The sequence below is a fragment of the Lissotriton vulgaris genome, chromosome 6 (assembly GCF_964263255.1).
Source record: "Lissotriton vulgaris chromosome 6, aLisVul1.2, whole genome shotgun sequence".
In the NCBI taxonomy this organism is placed as follows: domain Eukaryota; kingdom Metazoa; phylum Chordata; class Amphibia; order Caudata; family Salamandridae; genus Lissotriton; species Lissotriton vulgaris.
Window position 1 is genome coordinate 1,165,003,030 of NC_141694.1, and position 21,836 is coordinate 1,165,024,865.

At 40.4% G+C, this 21,836-nt stretch overlaps 1 protein-coding gene and 1 pseudogene across 1 annotated transcript in view; one reads left to right on the top strand and one right to left on the bottom strand.

Annotated features, from left to right (window-relative positions):
• Positions 1-21,836, bottom strand: part of WDR64 (WD repeat domain 64) — a 2,246,160-nt gene that overhangs the window by 101,073 nt on the left and 2,123,251 nt on the right. The gene's annotated exons all lie outside the window — the stretch shown is intronic.
• Positions 19,795-21,013, top strand: LOC147708577 (E3 ubiquitin-protein ligase PPP1R11 pseudogene; annotated as a pseudogene).

Below are 21,836 nucleotides of genomic sequence, written 5' to 3' on the forward strand. Positions count from 1 at the left end.
ATGAAATAAAAAAATGGGTCTCTAAAAATTATTGTACAGGTAATAAATATTTCAAATATCTAGAAAATCTAAAAATAAATTTTACGGTGAAATGTCTTTTATCAACAGTAATTTTTTAATGGAAAAAAAGCTCAGTGTCAATGTTTAGAGTTATATTGCCAATTTCTTTTTCAAAACAAGAGGAATGTGGTATCTTACAATATATAGAGTTAATAAGTTAGAGATTATAAAATTATATGTAGTTTAAAAATTAGTAAAGGTAGTTTTCAGTTATACACTTATGGAAAAAGATATAATTTAGTCTCTATATTTTTTTAAAAGGATAAAGAAGAATTTAATCAAAATAACTATAGAGAATTGGTCAGAAGAGAATGAAATTCATTTTGACATCATTAATGAACTGATGGAGGAAATTTTAGACGCGGTTGTTCAAGAGGAAGCTGATGAAAATTATTATTTTATGGACATATCCTTAGATTCAGCCTATTTAGAGCTGATAGAAGAAGATGAGGACAATGGACTTGAAGAAGTCCCTGATGAACTAATGTTGGAAGTTCTTTTAAATTATGAACTTTTGAATAAATAAAAAGAAAATTTATAGCAAAGCATTCGTGATGACAGTTTTCTTGATATATTCGTCGATGAAGTGCTTCATGAGAGTGATAAGATATGTTCTCATGAAGTGTAAAAGAGATCGTAGAAAAAAGATTAAAACACTTATGATGACCGATAGTTCTTGAAAAAAGTGTACTGTTTGTATGCTTTAAAAATTTTTTTCAAAAATTGTCCATAAAGTTAAAACAAATATAGAGTGTGATAAATTCACAAGGAACATTCACTACAGGATTTACTACTTTGTTCAGAGATTTTCTGTTATTATCTGTATTTCATTAGAAAATGAATGTGTGGTTTTAATTTGTACGGTATATGCTAGTAGTGAACTCTAATATTTGTTATTTTTGTGTTTTACAGATTCACAATTTCATCAAAATTTTAAATTAAGATGCCGACCAGAATTGAAAAAAAGAAACTCTACAAACGGACTTACAGTTTGAAGAAGAAAAGTATAGAATTATTTTCAAAGAAGGAGAGGACGGATACAAAGAAGAGTGCTCCTGGTAAGGAAACTAAAAAGTTTTTTAAAAGAATTTTGGGAAGGAAAAATTTAAATATTGAAGTTCAGAAGGAGAAAACGATATCACTATCTAAAAGGAGATATGGAATCAAAGATAATAATGTTTCTGGAATTAGGAGAGATGAAAGTGTGTACAGTAAAACCCGGAGTAATCAATTCAGCCAAATCAGGAAGCGTATGTTTTACAACAGAGTCGTTTCGAATTTATTACAAAAGGAGAAAGTTTCTAAAAGAAGATCTGCTTTTTTAAAAAAGAAACAATATATAGATGGTATCGTTGAGCGCGCATTTGAGACAAAAAGAAAATTATTTATTTTAATACTTAATAGAATAAATATTTTAAATAAGGCGATTCGAGTTTTCAAAGGTAAAAGTAAATGGAAGAGACACATAAATAGGAGTAATTTTTGTAAAGTGTTTTCTGGGAAGTGGATGCATACTTCAACTTCTGAGCCATTTTTTAATGAAGAGAGTTACTTTCAAAGTAACGATCTGTTGCATGCAGTTGACACCAGTGGTCGAGCGTATGAGGTGAAGGATGGTTTTGTTATTGAGAAAGAGAAAATTGTGGTTAGAAATGTAGAAGATGTTATGGCTAGAGAAGCTTTAGAGGGACGTCCTAATGCTCCTGTTTACAGTTGGAATTGTAGTAGCATTTGTAGTGTACGACAGGATTCAATTGATTTCTTTCGCAATTTCTTACGTAAGTACACTAAAGAAAGTCTAAAAAAAAAATTAAAATGTTGCAAGAATTAGATCAATGCAGAGTGCGAGAGAAAATGGGTCTGCAAGGCCATTCTCTGGCTTGTCTTTCTAAAAAAATATGCCAGAGTGTCTTTCATCACTTCCGGATGTTAGCAGTGCATCATACTAAAATGAGAAAATTAGTGAGAAAGTTGTACTATGCAAAAAGTCCAGCACTTAAACTTAAACAGTTAAATAGTGCTCTTTTGTATGGATGTGAATTAGATGTTAAGAAGATTTGTGCAGAAATTGAGGTAAGTTATTTTGGTCCAGAGGAAGATAATGCAGAAACTGATATAATTATAGAAGGAAATGTGTTAGAAAATGTTGGAAATGCAAATATTGAAAATTTTGAACAGGAAATAATAAAGTTTAAGGTAATTGCAGGTGAGAAACCAAATTTTTCTTGTGTCTGTTGTCGACGCATTCATTACAAAAGTCAAACGAGGTTAGTTGATTTATATTTAAGAAGTGAAGATGAAAGTAATGGTCAATGGAAAGATTTTGCAACTTATTTGTTGGTGGAAAACTATTTTGATTTGGGTTTTGAGCAACATGTTTGTAAATATTGATATAATAAATTAAATGAAAATAAAATGCCTGCTAGAGCTGTTCATAATAATCTAGAGTTGGTAAATATTCCATCAGAATTGATGGATTTAAATACTTATGAGACGATTCTGATTCAATGTGTACATCCTTTTCAGGCTATTGTTCGAATGGAGCCTAAGACTGGTAAATTAAATCCTTCAGATTTACTAAGAGGATTAAAGGGTAGAGTTGTGTATTTGCTTCTTGATTTAAAAAAAATATGGAAACAATTGGTGTTGAAAATGTAGAAGAGGAACCTCTAGTTATTCTAGTTAATGGTGTACCTACAAAGAGTAAGAAAATCTGGCAAGATTTAGTGGATGTTAGGAAAGTGAAAAAGGCAACGTTGTATTTAGTGCAAAATAATAAGTATTACAAAGATGTATACGTAGAACAAGAAGATGTAAGTGAAGAAGAGGATAGTGATTTGTCTAGTGGACAAATTGAAAAAGTTGATGTATCCAGATCTGAAGAAATTTATGAACATTACAGTGTTCATCCACTGCATTCCAAAGAAGCAATAGGGAATGCTATTGAATTATTTCAGATGAAAAAGGCGAAAGGAAATCCTATTAGTGTGTGGGAAGAAAGTTTGGAAGGTCGTTGTTTTCCACAGTTATTTCCTACAGGTGAAGGTACACGATATGATGATCGACCTATGCAGATTCCTGCATCTGAGTACCGGACAACAAGATTATATGCAGAAGATCCAAGGTTTCGCCAATGCATTCCATATTTGTTTCATCTTCTGTTTGAGAGTGACTTATCTGGTCTGTCTTATGCAGTAAGTCATATCTTAAAAAGTGGTGTACATCTGCAAAATATTTCAGCAAAGGAATTTATGGATAAAGTGCAACAGAAAGATAGTGTTTTGGATTCACATCTAATTAATTTAATGGCTTGTCAGCGGGGTACTAATGAGTATTGGTACCGTCGTCATGGAGATTTGAAGAGCATGCTTAGAAACTTAGGAGCACCAACATGGTTTTTAACTCTAAGCTGTGCAGAGTATGCTTGGGAAGATTTAATTGAATTTCTTCGGGAGGCGAATGCAAACATAGAAAACATAAACTACAAGACACCTGGAGAACTGTGTTCATTAGATCCAGTTAATGTTTGCAGATATTTTAATCATAGATTTGAAGCTATGATGTCTTTCATTACAAACAAGAAAAATCCGCCTCTTGGTGAAGAACTGGATTTCTTTTGGAGAAAAGAATATCAAGCAAGAGGTGCTCCTCATATTCATATGCTGCTATGGATCAAGGATGCTCCTAAATTTGGAATAGACTCGGATGAGACTGTACTGTCTTTTATTGAACAGTATGCAACTTGTGACATACCTAATAGTACAACTGATAAGGACTTAAGAGGAAAAGTGTTACGTTTTCAAAGTCATCGCTGTGGAAAATATTGTCACGAAAATTTAAATCAAAGAGCAAATTTTACACCAAATGTCGCTTTGGATTTGCACGACCGGTACTTTCAAAAGGAAGAGTCAACAATATGATGTCATGTTTGCGACATAATATCAGAAGGAGGTCACCTAAAAATACGTACAATTTAAGAAGAGGTGAAGAATCCAAATATATTAATGACTATAACCCAGTCATTTTGTCCATGTGGAATGCTAACATGGACATACAATATGTTGCAGACAACTCTATTGCTGTGGCTCGATATGTAACATCTTACATCACGAAATCTGAAAAGACGGAACTGAAGGAGATGTGGGAAGAGATATCTCATGAAAAGAGCCTGAGCAAGAAATTGTATACGTACAGTTTGAAGATGCTGTCCCATCGAGAAAGTGGAGCATATGTATGTTGTGACAGATTATCATCAGCAAGTCTTTATGCGAAATCAAGGACTATTCTCTGGGTGAGTTTGGGCCTAGCAGAAACACGAAACCGTGTTCTGAAACCTGTGCAAGAAATTGAGTATTTAGCCCAGAAAGAACCAAACAGTACAGACATTTTGAAAACAAATATGTTGGATACATACTATCCAAATAGAAGTACTCTGCTTGAAAACATTTGTCTGTATGAAATACTTCAAAATTATACTTTTAAAAGAAATGTTACGGAGAACATTGATAAAGGTGTACATGCTGTATTTGGACATGAAGGATGTCTGGTAAAACAAAGAAAAGGACACTTGATAAATCATCGGAAACCGAGTTGCGAAACACCTGATAAAAGAGAATTTTACTATTTTGCTCTTTTGCAACTCTTTAAACCATGGCGTAGAGAAGAGGAACTACTTGGAGACTTTGATAGTTATGAAGATTCATTCAACGCATCTAAAAGTAGTATTGAATGTCCTGTTTTTAGTAATTATCTCCAAATGTTGAATGATGAAATATGGAAAGGGGCGACCACTCGGTCCCCCCGAACGTATGGTCGGGGGCCCGGATCCTCCTGGGAAACCATTTTGGGTGGGGGCATGTCACGGCTGGTATGCCCGAAGAGGCGTAGCCGGGGCGCGCCTTTTTCCCGCCCAAGAGGGGTTGTCCTAGACACCTACACCGATGGCCACGCCGCTCGGCGCAGTTGCACAGTATTCCGCATGGATGTATTCGGGGGGATCACATGTATCTCGATGATGGGGTCCATTTGTCCCGGGAGGGGAATGTCTTACTCATAGGAGACTTCATAGCATGGATAAGGGGTTTGTGAAAGCATGACCTTTAGGAGGAGTTTGTGGGGGGCCGGATAGCCGGTCAACTATCCGGCCTGTGGCGGTAAGGTCATGATCGGTGAGCAGTAATTTCAAGGTCCCTGGAGGGGGGCGCCACCCACTATGGATGGGAGCGCCCGGGGGGAGGCGGCCATTGGCCCCTCCCACGGGGAGGCGGCACCCACTAAGTATGGGTCGCCTAGGGGAAGACGGCCATAGGCCCCTTCCAGGAGAGGAGGTGGCTATATGCCCCTCCTACGAATTTCCCGGGGCCCGGATATCCGCGACGGCGGATGTGATAGACAGTGTGGGGTGGGAGGGGGAGTCCACGCTGCCTTCTTACAGACACCTCACACGGGTCCATGGACGACCTTTAAGATGGCGTCGAGTTAAAATGGGGGGCCCCCACAAGACAAGGGAAATTGGAGTTGGCACAGAGGGTACAGTCCTCTGCGCGGCCGCCACTCACACCGTGAGGGCGAGAGTTTTGGTAGTAGGGATCTGACACCGGTTGCGACCTTGCCGTTGGCCCGTAATGCTAGGATGTACAATTTTAATTTAGAAAGTATGCATTTGCAGGATGTTAGACTCGGCTAGGAAAACCTTTGTACTAGAGATTTGTTAAGGTTAGCCAATGAACATGTCTTCATCGAAATGTAATAAATGAAAATTGTACATGATATGAAACTGTTATTTTAATGTTTTAATTTTGTTTCATATTTTAATAAATACGGCCGGGAGGGTAACTCCCTCCCGCCTTCCAAAAGTTCAGAACTGCGTCCGTCTTCCCATCCTTGGGGATTGTGTTGGGAGGGGGTGACAGGCATCCCGGCCATATGGAAAGGGGCGACCACTCGGTCCCCCCGAACGTATGGTCGGGGGCCCGGATCCTCCCGGGAAACCATTTTGGGCGGGGGGCGTGTCACGGCTGGTATGCCCGAAGCGGCGTAGCCGGGGCGCGCCTTTTTCCTGCCCAAGAGGGGTTGTCCTAGACACCTACACCGATGGCCACGCCCAGTAGGCGTACCAGCGGAGGGTTCACGCCCTCCCAAAGAGGAATAAAGAGAGCGGGAATCCGAAGAAGCATCCTCTTGTTCCTGTGCTTGGAAGCTGCACGCACTCGTTGCACGTGAGCCCTCGGCAGAACAAGGAGCAATTTTGACCCACCCACCAGCCCCTTATGGCAATGTTAGTACTGCAATAAAGTAATTTTCTTTGATAACATCTTCTTCCCTTTGTTTAGCGGTATATAAAGTATGATGAATGTCTGAAGGTACTGTTTCTGGTAGTATAGACAAATATTGCAAATAAACAGGATAATTTTCTCCCTTAGTAGGTAATCAAATGTCGTATTTATTTTTTGGTCGGGCGGTAAGGTCATGATCGGTGAGCAGTAATTTCAAGGTCCCTAGAGGGCGGCGCCACCCACTATGGATGGGAGCGCCCGGGGGGAGGCGGCCATTGGCCCCTCCCACGGGGAGGCGGCACCCACTAAGTATGGGTCGCCTAGGGGAAGACGGCCATAGGCCCCTTCCAGGGGAGGAGGCGGCTATATGCCCCTCCTACGAATTTCCCGGGGCCCGGATATCCGCGACGGCGGATGTGATAGACAGTGTGGGGTGGGAGGGGGAGTCCACGCTGCCTTCTTACAGACACCTCACACGGGTCCTCGGACGACCTTTAAGATGGCGTCGAGTTAAAATGGGGGGCCCCCACAAGACAAGGGAAATTGGAGTTGGCACAGAGGGTACAGTCCTCTGCGCGGCCGCCACTCACACCGTGAGGGCGAGAGTTTTGGTAGTAGGGATCTGACACCGCTTGCGACCTTGCCGTTGGCCCGTAATGCTAGGATGTACAATTTTAATTTAGAAAGTATGCATTTGCAGGATGTTAGACTCGGCTAGGAAAACCTTTGTACTAGAGATTTGTTAAGGTTAGCCAATGAACATGTCTTCATCGAAATGTAATAAATGAAAATTGTACATGATATGAAACTGTTATTTTAATGTTTTAATTTTGTTTCATATTTTAATAAATACGGCCGGGAGGGTAACTCCCTCCCGCCTTCCAAAAGTTCAGAACTGCGTCCGTCTTCCCATCCTTGGGGATTGTGTTGGGAGGGGGTGACAGGCATCCCGGCCATAGAGCAAGAAGCGACAATTGCAGCAGAGATTGCTAGAGATAGTTCACAAGGTAGTCAAATTTCGGCTTCATTAAGTCAAGATCCACTGGGACAAAAAATTATTCAAAATGAAGCAGCCACTGCCATGGATGAGGTGGAAAGAGCAATGCAGCAAGGTCAAGAGGAAGTAATCGACTTAGAAGAATTAAAGAAGCAGTTTAATGTTGAGCAAAGACAGATATATGATGAAGTGACAGAGCACATTGAGCATGGATTTCGTCATGAGAGAAAAGATTGCTCATTTATGTCATTTGAACCTATTCGATTATATGTAAGTGGAGAAGCTGGGACTGGTAAAAGTTTCTTAATTAAAGGAATTACTACATATTTACAGCAAACAACTCAGTCAACACTGCCATGTGTTGTTACTGCTCCAACTGGATTGGCAGCACATAATATTGAAGGTGTTACTTTACATCGTTTACTGATGCTGCCAGTTGAACATGAAAATAAAATACAATATCAGAAGCTATCTGGAGAAGCTTGTTTTGAAGTTTCTAGAGTCCTTAAAAAAATGAAACTTCTTATTATTGATGTAGTAAGCATGGTATCCAATTTAATGCTTGCTTTTGTGCATTTAAGAATGCAACAGACACTTAAGACAGAGTATGATGTGTTATTTGGAGGTAAACATGTCATAGTTTTTGGAGATCTACTGCAGCTAACTCCTGTGAAAGGACAACCTGTATTTGAAACTGTTACACATGAGGAGACCAGAAAGTGCCTGGGCAGTATTGGAAATGTAAATATATGGTCACATTTCAAATATACTGAACTGATTCAAAATATGCGACAGGCAAAGGATACTAAATATGGAAGTATTCTTCAAGATATTAGAATTGGAAAATTAACTGAAGATGCGAAACACACTCTACGAACCCGATTACTTTCCAAGCTGTTTCCTAATGAAGATAATGTACCTGAGAAAATATATAGTAAAGAGGTAGCAGATAAGTCAGTGATATGCTTGATGCCAACTCTGAAAGAATGTTCAGTTTTTAATGAGAAAATGTTGAATTTAGAAAATCAAGAAATTAAGAAACTGGAAGCTAAAGATAGAATAGAGCATGAAGGTAGTACTATTGTTTTGTCTGAAAAGTTGAAATTAAAATTGGTTTCTCTTCAAAAAACTATATCTAAAACTGCTGGTTTAGAGAAAAATCTGTATGTTTCTGGACCAGGGTCAGCGGACTCGATAATTCTCTCGCCTCGGTGCCCACTTTGATCAGCGATCACACTCGGCAACTCTGGGCATTAGCTTGCCTCATCTTCACTAACGGCCCCACCAGACCGCCGGGGATGCCTGGTCTCACCCTGGAGATACCCACTAAGGGACCATCTCTCAGGGAAGCCAGGAAGGGTTTCGCAGCGGTCGAAGCGCGGAGATACTCCTCCGGGAGTCGATCCTAGCGCTATATAAACCTGCAATTAATTAATTAATTAATTAATGTATGTTTAAATTGTCGGATAATCTTAAGGAGAAATTTACATGTAGAAAGAGGATTGGTAAATGGAGCAATGGGTAATGTTGTTGGTTTTGTCAATTATACAAATAAAGATGAGATTGAATTTTTGAGGATAAAATTTGATGGGATTGAGGAAGTTCAACAAATTAGTCGATGTTCAACTCGTTTTTTGCTTGTGAAAGACTTATATGTCCGTCGTAAGCAATTTCCAATTTGTTTGGCATATGCGGTGACTATACATAAATCTCAAGGTTTAAGTGTAGATTGTGCTTTGGTAAATATTGGAAGCACTGTATTCAAAGAGGGTATGGCGTATGTTGCTCTATCGCGAGTTAGAACTTTATGTGGGCTTTATCTAATTGATTATGATGAGACAAAGATTAGTGCAGATTTAAATTGTGTGAAGGAGTATAATAGGTTAAGAAGAGAATATGCTCCAAGTTTACCTCAATATCCTTTAATTGAAAGGCGTATAGTTGGTCAGAAAAGGAAAAATGAGGACAAATGTGCTGAAGTAGTCGAGAAACGACGAAAAAAAGATGTAGCTGTTGTTGGTAGCCGTAGCAAAACTGTTAGTATTGAAGAGATTGTTGGATTTAAGTTTGAAAATAGGTGTGGTGTCAACTGCTATGCAAATGTAGTAGTTAATGTTGTTTTCTTTTTGAAAAATGTTAAGGAACAGATTATAGAAAATCAGGAGCATACATTTTGCTATTCTTTAAATTCTATATTTGAAATGTGTAGTAGTGGTGATAGTGAAGTAGCAAGTGTTTCAGAACTAAGGAATGTTTTAGACATATGTGCAGGAGTAAATCAATTTTCTCAGAATATTCAGCAAGATTGTCAGGAATTTATCATGTATATGTTTACAGTTTTGGAAGATGAAGGTGTAGATATTGATAGTCTTTTTGACCTTTCTTATAAATGGGAACATAAGTGTGATAATTGCTCATTTTTAAGTAGTACTGAGATACCGAGTGAAAGATTTTTATATTTGACATTACCAGACTGCAAAGAAGTGCCTTTTAATAAACTAGTTAAAGATGCGCATCAGAACATGGTCTGTTCTCAGAGCAACTCTGAAATGTTATCAACTTTATTTATCCATAGATACGGACAATATATAATTTTAATGTTTCAACGATGCAGAGCTGATGGGAGTAAATTGCCAACTTTAATTAAAAATTTTGTGGCTTCTCAAGTTTCTATTTCTAGAAGAACATTTGTAACTGTAGCCATCATTTTTCATGAAGGGCCTTCTACATTATCAGGACATTATACAGCTTATTTGAAGTGTGCTAGTGGCTGGACGCTTCGCAATGATACCCAATTGACTTTTAAAAAACGTTTGCCTTTTGCCTTAACTAACTCTTATTTGTTATTTTTGGAACCCAAATTTCAGTAGAATGACTTGCTGTAGGAAGATGTATACTGTAAAGATCTGAAACTTACTAGTTTACAAATATCATGTAAATGAGGGTGTACAAATCTATAAATGAAATTTGTGTTTGGCATAGTGATAACATCAGGCACAAATTTACTTAATGTTTGATGGTATAAAACATGTTACAAATTTTAATTGTGAAGGTTCAGAAAATAATAGATAAGACTAAGATTAAATAATTTCAGAAAAAAACTACTTAACTCATAGTATTTGGCCACGTGGAAAACTATGAGAGAAGAAAATGAGTACTTTTGAAAATTATTGTAAAACTTATATGGACGCAAGTTTTTGGGAGAGGTATTTAAAAGATAATGAGTTAGCTTATACAATTTGGCCACGCGGAAAGGTATGAGAGAAGAAACTGTGTCTTTCAAATAGATTTTTTATAGGAGATACCTGCACGGGGCTTTGTTGAGATATCTTGAAAAATAAGTGGTATACTTTAATTAGTTTGTAACTGTGGAAGATGTAGTGTGCTTACTCAAGAAATTGCGAATTTGAGGAAAACATTTAAGACATGTTTTTTTCAGGTATTTATAATATGTATGCAGATTTTGTATGGGTTTTTTAAACACAATCATTTTGATTGTGTTTTTTTTTCCCCGCTGTTATATGATGATTAATATTGAAATCACTCTTGATAGTGAAAATCAATGTATTCTGAGGACAGCAAAAATAAACCATTTAATATGTTGTTTCACTTATTTTGTTACATTGCATTCAGAAATATGTATTATAACAGATTTTTTTTTACTCTCCTCCACAGATATTATATTTATCAGGTACGTTCAATTAATAATATCTGAGAGTTTTCTCTGCATCTCTCTTATTGTCTCCTATTGTTTTTTTTTAATAAATATACTTTATAATCTTATTTTTAATTTTCTTCCACAGGTGCTACGTTTTAAAAAGAATTTTACTTTTTTTTTTAGGTAAGTATATATAATAAAGAAACTTTTACATCATTGTGTTATTTCTTTGTCTATCCTTGTTAAAGCAATGTCATCTTTTATATTAAACACTTCGACATAGGATTGGGTGCATTGTTAGAAGGCATGCTTTAAAAGTGATTTAATAAAATGAGCGACATTTCACTGAGTGAGTTTAGCAATACTGATATATGAAAACAATGGTGGATATGATATGAAATGTTTTACATGGTGTTCTTTGCAGGACTTAAAATCCTGTGTTGCAGTGCTAATTCTGCCTCAAGATTAGGGGGCTGGGAGGCTTAGTGGTACTTGTATGGTCATGATAGAGCTACTCCTTTCTGAGCCATGGTTGAGGTGTGTTCATGATAGAGTGGTTCCGTCATGCTTCTGCTTAGTGAATAGAACGTGTCACGGAAGCGCAATGTTAGTGTTGCGCAAGCACAGCGGCAAGTTCATCACAAATGTTGTCCGTCTTGAGGACAGCTGAGGCAATGCTCGTGATGGAGCGGCTTTATGATGAGTATGGAAGGATTTAACAGCTGTTAAAAAAACCTGAGGGGTCTCTATAACGAGGAGATATGTGTCATTCTAAAGCCTTGTATCATAAAGAAGTGTTCCTCTGAAGTAATGCGTCTTGAAAGTGGCTGACAGTAATTTATGAGATTTTACTCAGTGACTTTCAGGCCCATGCTGTTTCAAAACTGTGCATGTGCTTGAAGCAGGCGTAGGTCTCGACGCAGCAATTTGAATATAGGGGTATATTTTAAAGGGGGTTTATCTGTGTTTTTTGGCTTTAAAAGCCGAGAAAGCAGAGATAAAATTATCTCTCTATTACCTAGCTGCCGCTAACACCAGTTAGCGACAGCTAGTAGGAGATAGCGACCATTTTGGACCCCACTTTGCATGTCAGTTATATTTATATCTAATGAGATGCAAAGTGGGCGTGCCAAGATGTCAGCAACTGAAAATAGTCTCTAACCTTGCTATTTCCTATTACTAGCTTTTGGAGATATTTGCGCTAAGTGGGAATATCTCTAAAAGGTAATACCTGCCCTGAGCAGTTCTTAGCCTTCTTATCCAATGGGAGGTGGATAACATGGCTAATAGCATTAGGTCGGTATTGCATGAATAATGCTGACTTTTCTGCGATATTCATGCTTGCAACTATTTTTACCGCATTTCTGTTAAACCGTGTCAATATCAAGGTTTGTTTGCGGTCAAAAGCGCCGCAGCGGTGCAGTAAATTTTTAGTCTATAACCAAGCAATAGAGATAATTTTCGCTATTGCTTGATAATATGCCCCAAAGTGCACTGGTGAGCCTTGTTGTAGCTGCATTACATTTGCCATACAACTCTAGTAATGTATTGCTTTTTCTGCACAGATATATTACACATGTATGCTGTCTTTCTGCCATGGTGCGCCTCATTTTAAATGTGGCACACCATGGGTTACGGAGCAACAGCATACTGTGGTGTACATTAACTGGTGGATATCTGGGTATGAAGTAGTTAACATAAATGTGTTCTTTATTTTACAAATCTGCATTTAGTAGAGATTTCGGCCTTTGCAGTGTTATGTTTTTATTCTGTTATTCGATGTAGATATATAATGTTGCAAGATTGTGGCGTGCGTGTTTTCTTTCTTTATATCTAACAGAATGCATTCTGTATGCTGTAGCAGGAGTATTACTACATACTTGAATATTCTACAGTGCATATTTTCATTGAGACCGTCACAGAAGTTCAATGGATCCGAGACGGTCTTCTTGTGGATCTTGGCGACTGCCAAGCCGTTGTAGGAGTGAGAGTGAGGCATCTCCAAGGGGTGCAGCATAGCTCCTTTTGATGTTTACAATTGCAGATAGCAGGGTAGAGATGTCCGTGGAATTTATGGATGCTTAGTCACAGTAGAGTGTGCGTGGTGTTCTTAGCACCTCATTACGACACACAGGGGAGCCGCGTTGCACAGTTGGAGATCAGAGACTTAGGAAATAAAACTTTATAATAGCAAGGGCTCTAAGCGATACAAATCGCCCGTTCTCGGTGTAAAAAATATCACCGCTATCGGTGGTATTTTTTACGGTGTTAGTGCTTGAAGGAGAATGGTAACATATATGTGAAAGAAAATTCTGTAACAGGCTCAGTATTTCACATTATCGCGTGAAAACAAAAGTTGTTTTCACATAGCAATATGTCCCTTGTAATTAAGGGACGGAGTGCATCTAGTGTTATTTACTACACTGCTATGTGAACGATGTTGAATGTTTGATAAGAGGAGGGTTTAAAAGTTTTTCGATAAACTTTTTCTTCAGGAAAGTGGGTGGAGTGTTCCGTGTAAATTGGAGAATAGAAACTACTAAGAACCAATTGGCAGTGTTGTTTTGAAGTCACATGACTTCACATGCGTGTCTCGATGCCTGTACGCGATAGGTGGGTGCGCGCACCCGGTCGCGCACTAAAAGAAAGCGGCGAAAAAACATCTCATAATATGCTCTTGGAGCTCGTTTTGGTACAAAGAGTTAGTTCTGAAAAGAACTTTTTTTTTTTTTTTTTTGGAAACAAGTGTTATGATGCTTTTGATTTCTTAAAGTTGCTACGACATTTTTCAGTATGTCATACTATCAAAATAAAGTGAAGAAATGTATCTTTTCTCAGAGCATTTATGACTTTCAATTTTGAGTTTAATTAGAATAAGGCTCTGCTCTCCGTATAGAAGAAGTTCTGCACAGTCGTTGCATTTCATGTGCACCTTCGCAAGATATGGTCTCAAGTCCATCTCAGCACTCGATGGAGATACAGGTCGTCCTGCAGAAGATGTGCTGGCCATTTCTGATGGTAATAGGGTGGCCAGAGCTGTTGTCGATGCCTTTGCAAACTCTATAGGGTGCCTTTGTTTGACATGCCGCTTCATGGTATGTATGGAAAAGGAATATTTTTTCCTTGGATTTCCTCTTAAGAGCTCCGATTTGCATATCGTGCAGGTTACTTTTGGCGCATTCACTTTCTTTTGATCTTCAGGATAAGTGAAAAATTGCCAAATGAAAGATTCCTTTTTTCTTCTTAAAAGTGGTCGCTCATTTCCTTCAGATTCGGAAGATGAATGCGGAACGGCAGCCATTTCAGCAAAGTCTTCGGGAAGATGTTCGACGTTGTTCTCTCTTGAGAGTAGAAAAGAAAGTGATGGAAGTGGGTGGAGTGCTGCGTGTAAATTCCAGAATAGAAACTACCAAGAACCAATTGGAAGTGTTGTTTTGAAGTCACATGACTTCACATGCGAGTCTCAGGTCCTGTACGCGATAGGTGGGTGCGCGCACCCGGTCGCGCACTAAAAGAAAGCGGCGAAAAACATCTCATAATATGCTCATGGAGCTCGTTTTGGTAGAAAGAGTTAGTTCTGAAAAGAACTTTTTTTTTTTTGAAGTGAAGAAATGTATCTTTTCTTGGGGCATTTATGACTTTCAATTTTGAGTTTAATAAGAATGAGGCTCTGCTCTCCGTACAAAAGAATTTCTCCACACTCGTTGCATTTCATGTGCACCTTCGCAAGATATGGTCTCAAGTCCATCTCAGCACTCGATGGAGATACAGGTTGTCCACCAGAAGATGTGCTGGCCACCTCTGATGGTAATAGCGTGGCCAGGGCTCTTGTCGATGCTTTTGCATAATGCTCAGGGGGCCTTTGTTTAACATGCCGCGGGCGCGCGAGTTATAGTTAGCTGAAGTAACTATAACGGGGAATTTCATTGGTTTTATATGAATGAAATGTCCAGCTAACTATAACATGTGTCAAACCTATGGTTTTTTCAGTGAATTTCATAGGTTTTTCAAATGCTACTTCCTAACTATAACGTGTGTAAAACCTATGGTTTTTTCAGTGAATATATATATATATATATATATATATATATATATATATATATATATATATATATATATATATATATATATATATATATATATATATATATATATATATATATATATATATATATATATATAATAATATCAATAAATGATCAAACAACACAAAATATTATAATACCCTAAAACATCAAACATAAAATTATTCATATCTATTCACAATACATTTACCAATAAAAATAAAAATATTTTTGAAAATCAAATAGTAGTACACAAAAATAAATGCTACAACACACATTAAAAATTTATAAAATAAATATAACATTTGAAATATATTAATAATACAAGAATCCACCTATCACACATATTTAAAAATGAAACACTAATTAGCATCCACCAAAAAGGTAATAACTGAAAATAACTGAAAATAAACTTGAAAATACTCCAAAATTCACCCAGCACCTTGCACTTTGCACTAGCGGCGGATAGCTGTTGGAATTGATTGATAATTTTAACTGTGTTCACCTTTATTGCTATTTTGCACTTGCGTGGGTTGCTGAGAGTCACACTTGAGCTTCAGTTAAGCTGTCAGTCGTCTGCGCTCGATATTCCAGCCTGCCCGCCCCGGTCCGACTCGGTAGCCAATACCGTAGTGCGGAGGGCGGGGCAGGCAAGAGCCAGACACCCACAGGAAGTCGAGCAGGCAGCGTTCTAGCTGCTCACTTCTGAGGGCTATTTAGCCCCTCGTCGGGTCTAGCGCGCAGCGATTGCGCGCAGCAGGGCGCCCTTGACGGCGCCTAAGACAAGCCAAAGACCTGCCCGTCTGCGCCCGTCCGCGCCAGAACAGCGCCAGGGGCCATGTCCAGATTTCCAGCCCTACAGAGTCCTATAAGGTATGCCGCCGCGGACTTGCTGGCCTTGCAACCAGCCTTGTCACCATGCCGCGAGAATGAGAATTGGACATATCCTGAAGGTCCTTTCTCCTGCAAACTATGTCATTACCAAGCTAATACTCTACCCCATCTAGATCTCAATACTCCCATAGCTAGTAAACATAAAAACACATTTCAATGTTTGCTGCTAAACGTCCGGTCCCTGCCTAAAAACCAAGTTCAGATATGGGATCTACTTTACTCATCCCAGCCAGACCTATGTTTCCTGACAGAAACATGGCTCAAACCCCACACTACTCCATCCATTACCATCGCTATCCCTTCAGGATACAAGCTATTAAATATGGACCGCCCTATCAAGATAGGTGGCGGACTAGCGATCATCCACAAGGAACATCTGAAAGTCACTATTATAGAGAAACAATGCAGCTCCAGTCTGGAATTCATGTCTTTTAGGATTAATATCTCTTCCAAATTAGCTATGAAAGGGGCACTCATATACCGCCCACCAGGACCCAATGCTGGGTTCTCCCTCTCCCTCATGGAATTATTGGCACCCTACATTAGAGCCAAGGAAAACTTTATCCTTCTCGGCGATTTTAATACACATATAGACAAACCAGAACTAAGTGAAACTAAAGCCTTGCTTGCTGATATGTCTGCTCTAGGGCTCCAACTCCATAATTCCGATCCAACCCATGAAGGGGGACATTTACTAGATTTACTTTTCTCTAACTGTCCCACCCTGTCCGGCATAGTCACCTCTCAGCTGGACTGGACAGACCACCATCTATTAGAATTTGATCTTCCAATAGCTATCAAACCACCACTCCATAAAACTCTTCCCCCCATATGGCGGCGTCAGTGGCATAAAGTCACCGCTGAAGGACTACAGAAGGTTTGGGAAAATCCCTTATCCCTCGCAACTGACAATGTAGAAGATACTCTATCCAGCTTCAAGGAATCTCTTTTGAAAGCCTTAGATAAAGTAGCCCCGCTAAAACTTCACAAACAATTCCCCAGTCACAAAAAGGAAAAATGGTACACTGATACCTTAAGAATTGAGAAGCAAGGGTGTAGAAGGCTGGAGAAAAAGTGGCGGAGGTCGCACCTCCTAGATGATAAGAATGCCTACTTAAAAGCACAATCCAAATACTATAAAAACATCAAAACAGCGCGCAAATTTAGCCTGGCCCAGCAGATATCGGAGGCTGGTAACTCCTCAAAGGAATTATATAAGATTCTCGAATCCTTTGTGAAACCTACAGCATGTGTTAGCGTAGATGATTTCTCACTGCCACTTTGTGAAGAGATATCTCTGTTTTTCGAGAATAAAATCAACCTCATTTACAACAAAATTCTGAACAACACCTCTACCAATATCTGCAGCCCCATCCCCACTGTTAGCTCCGCTAACACCACCTTTCAACAAAAAACAATATCATTACTTTCCTTTCCCCCTATATCCGACACCGATCTCCACCATCTAACTAACCATATAAAATCCGGTTCCCCCAACGACCTTATACCCGCAAGAATGATGGCCCCTCTCATCTCATTTCTTGGCCCACTCCTACAAATCATAATAAATCAATCCCTCGGTGAAGGACGGGTGCCTTCTGAGTGGAAACAAGCAGTTGTAAATCCAATTCGGAAAAACACCACTCTGCCCTGGTCTGATTTATCTAACCTCAGGCCCATCTCCCTCCTACCCTATCTTGGTAAACTTACAGAGAAGCATGTGAATACCCACCTGTCTAATTACATCGAGGCAGCGGAGGGCCTGGACCCCTCTCAATCTGGCTTCAGGCCCAACCACAGCACTGAATCAGCCCTCCTCTCCGTGACCGACAACAGCAGGATGTCACTGGACAGGGGGGAATCAGTGATTCTAGTGCTGTTGGACCTGTCCGCTGCCTTCGACACGGTATCACATGCTCTCCTTCTCGAAAGACTAAGTAACGTAGGGGTAGGAGGAACAGCTCTATCGTGGTTGCACAGCTTTCTTTCTGATCGAACCCAAGGTGTCAGACTGGGCTCCCATTCATCACCATCAAGAGAGCTAACTAAGGGTGTGCCACAGGGCTCGTGTCTCAGCCCTACGCTGTTTAACATTTACGTGGCCCCCTTAGCTAATTTGATAAGATCTTTTGGATTTACTCCTGTATCATACGCTGACAACACCCAGCTGCTTTTCCCCTTCCAAACCCTCACGCCGGCAACTCAATCATCATTTGCCAGCGGGATGAGGGCGGTAGCACATTGGATGGCTCAAAATTTTTTACAATGTCATGTATCCAAAACGGAGGTCATGCTGTTTGGAGGGGCCACTCTTCTCTGGTCCCCAGATTGGTGGCCTCTGGAACTTGGCCCCATCCCCAAGCCCAAACAAACAGCAAAAAATCTAGGTGTTAAACTAGACCAAGCGCTCCTGCTTAAAGAGCACACCACGCAAGTGGTAGGTGCCTGCCTCCATGTGGTGGGGCTTCTGAGACGAGCCTTCCCGTTTCTACCCCCTAACCATAGGAAGACTCTCATCCAGACCCTTATCATAAGCAGAATGGATTACTGCAATGGTTTATACTTCTCAGCTAATGAGGCATAGCTGAACAAACTTCAGGTCGTACAGAATACGGCGGCCAGACTGGCCCTCAACGCCCCCCCCAGAACACCGTCCAGTCCCTTACTTCACCAACTCCATTGGCTACCTGTAAAGCAGCGCATCAAATTTAAAATATGCAACGTTATACACAGATGCCTGTTTAGCACCAGCCCCAGCTATCTAAAAGAAAAATTCCTGCCCTACATCCCTGCCCGCACACTTCGGTCCAGCAACCATCTCTTGCTTCAGGTCCCAAAAATCAAAAGGGCCAGACAGGGAGGCTGAGCACTGTCCTACAGAGGGCCAATTCTTTGGAACTCCCTGCCCACTGAACTAAAACAGACTAGGAGCCTGGAATTATTCAGGAAGAAACTGAAAACCTACTTGTTTACCATGCTTTAAAATTTCTCAGGCTCTCTTCCTCAGCTCTAATCCTTGCAGGAACCCTCTAATATGCGAGCACCAGCGCAGAGATATCCCTTCGGGAATTTATTCATGCGCTTAATAAGCAAATAAATAAATAAATAAATAAATAAATAAATAAATAAAAGTCGCCTATAAAACTTTCAGTAAAGCAAACTACTCAATTTCAATTCAATTAGTCTTTATTCGATTTGAACAATCATAAAAGACACATAAAATACAGTATTAAGAATCCAAAAATGACTTTTAAAACAATCACATAGTAAAATTCATAAAATGTCCCATAAAAAACATATCAAATTAAAAAGGCAAAAAATACACAGGGTTGGATAAGGACCGCAATCTCATAAGCATAAACTATTAAGCTGTGTCAAATAACATCAGTTACATAATGCCTGCAACCTGTTCCTTCTAAAGACCCACGTCCAGCTCCAAAATTTAGCCATAGCGATAACTATGACCTCACTTGTATCAGTTCTCAAGATATGTAAGGCAGTTTGGCAAGAGCTTGTTCCTATTTTAGCACAGACTGGCTTGAGCCATTTATGGCGAGGACCCTTATATGCAGGACATACAAACAGAACATGCGATGAAGTCTCTTCCATGCAGGGGCAACAGTAAAATTTTGAGTCTTGTACCATCCCCCACTTACTTGAAAGAGATTTTAAGGGGAGAGTGCCCACTCTAAATTGATGATCGAGCTTCCTATCACCGGGACTCATTATGTCCCAGTAGGCTTCAATTTTATGTTCGAGAAAGAGACCTGTTAGTGAAGTAGCATTCACCTGGAAAATAGATTTCAAATTTACCATGTCCCTATATAAGGCTTTAAAACATTGGTTGCTGTGCGTGTGTATGTTCTTTCTGCTGTAGGCGTCAGCCTGGGGTGGCGCCGAGGGCTGCTGCGCGACGCATGTGACTTCTCGCCATGGCCGAGTCCACTAGCAGCAACGCTGCCTCCAGTACCGTCACTGAGACCACCTGCGGCAGCAGCGAACCGGAGAACAGAAGCCTCACTATCAAACTGCGGAAACGCAAAACAGACAAGAAGGTGGAATGGTCGAGTGACACCGTGGATAATGAGCACCTAGGCAGAAGGTCCTCCAAATGTTGTTGCATCTATGAAAAGCCACGGGCGTTTGGTGAGAGCTCCACTGAAAGCGAGGACGAAGATGACGGTTGTGGGAATTCCCATTGCGTTTGTGGTCACAAGAAAGGGCCAGTGCAGAGTGAAGGTGGCAGCCCACAACAGGGGGATGCTGGCCCCTGCCAGGGACCCATGCAGCACTGAAAGAGGGAGGAGGGACTTCAAATGTTTATAGCCCCAAGAGAGGGAGGAGTCTGAGACAAGGTCTTCCAGAGTCAAGCCTTCCGTCTGCTCCCTGAAGGGTCCAAGCCCTAGCTGCTGCAGATGGGCAAAGCTTGCTGATGTACTTCTCTCGTATATGATCATATCTGACTGATTAGCCCTTTACCCCCCGCACACACATTATCCCCTCTTTTTCACCGCTCATATTTGCTTCATTCCCACTTGGAAACCTTCCTATCCTTCAGCCCATCCCTTTTGTACAGTCCTTTTCCTTCTTTCTCTTATCTCAGGTTTTCCTTTTCTCTTCCCTTTTGAAATCCCCTCTGAATCCTTAAGTGATTTCTTTTTATTATGGCGATCTCCCCCAGTGATTTTGGTGCGTGGGGGACTTACATTTCTTTCTCTGTTTTTTGACATTGTACTTTCCTGCCCCATTGGGCTGTTTATTACTAAGAGGCAGGTGTTTGCCTACTGGCATCGTACAGACCTCGTTTGTGGAATCACAAGTGCCTGTTCCTTAAGGCTGCCGCTAATGTTGATGCAAAGGAGCATCCCTATTGGTCCATGCTGCTGACTGCGGGAGGGGACGGTAGTGACTTATTGAGATGGGAGCATGCCAGTCTCCAAGGTGTGTTTTGTGTGCTCAGCAACGATGTGTTTCTGTAATACCAACGGCCAATATTTCATCTGCATGTTTTGCTACATCAAATGGCATGAAAAGCCTCTTCCCACTTGACTGTGCCAACCTAAGCGGTAATCCGCTGATAGGCTAACCATGTATTTGTCAGACTCTGCAACAGTTTGTGAGATCATTACCGGCCATCCGACTGTGGCAGTTTTGAACCACTAAACTCGTGGTTTGTGTCCGGAAGTCGGTGAGCAGTATACCGTGGGCCATCGTTTTAACTGATTTTTATCTGCCATGTTAGCCAAGTAGAGTTTTTAACCATCACAGTTTCACAAAGCTATCTTTTATGAGCAGCCACACTTGCTTGGGTTTTTTATTTACCTGACTTTTTTCCCAGCAGAAGGTATTGTGTATTGCTCTTACTTTCAGAGCACATCTATAATGAGATTAAATGGGGCACAAACCAGTAATGGCTTGATGCATCCGATTAGCCTGATAGATGTACCCCAAAAGCTCTTTGCGCGCCTCATTCTCAACCATCTGCTGGATTGGGTGGAGGACAACGACATTATGAGCCCCCTCCAGGCTGGCTTTAGGAAGAACACGTCGACCATGGACCAGATTTTCCGCCTCCTCCTCCTCTATTGGAAGACGGTGACGTTAGAGGGGGGAAGGCTGTACATGGTCTTCGTGGATCTGAGGTCAGCCTTTGACCTAGTCCCGCGTAGGAAATTGTGGGAGGTCTTGGAAAAGTTAGGAGTACCCCCTCAACTACTCAGCATTTTAACCAGGCTGCATGAGAACAACTAAGCACAGGTGAGGTGTGGGAGGGTGGCAAGCTTTCGTCCAGGTTTCCAGTCCACCGAGGAGTCAGGCAGGGCTGTGTCCTGGCACCGACCTTGTTTTGTCTTTTCATTAACAGCGTTATATTGCACCTAGATAACGTC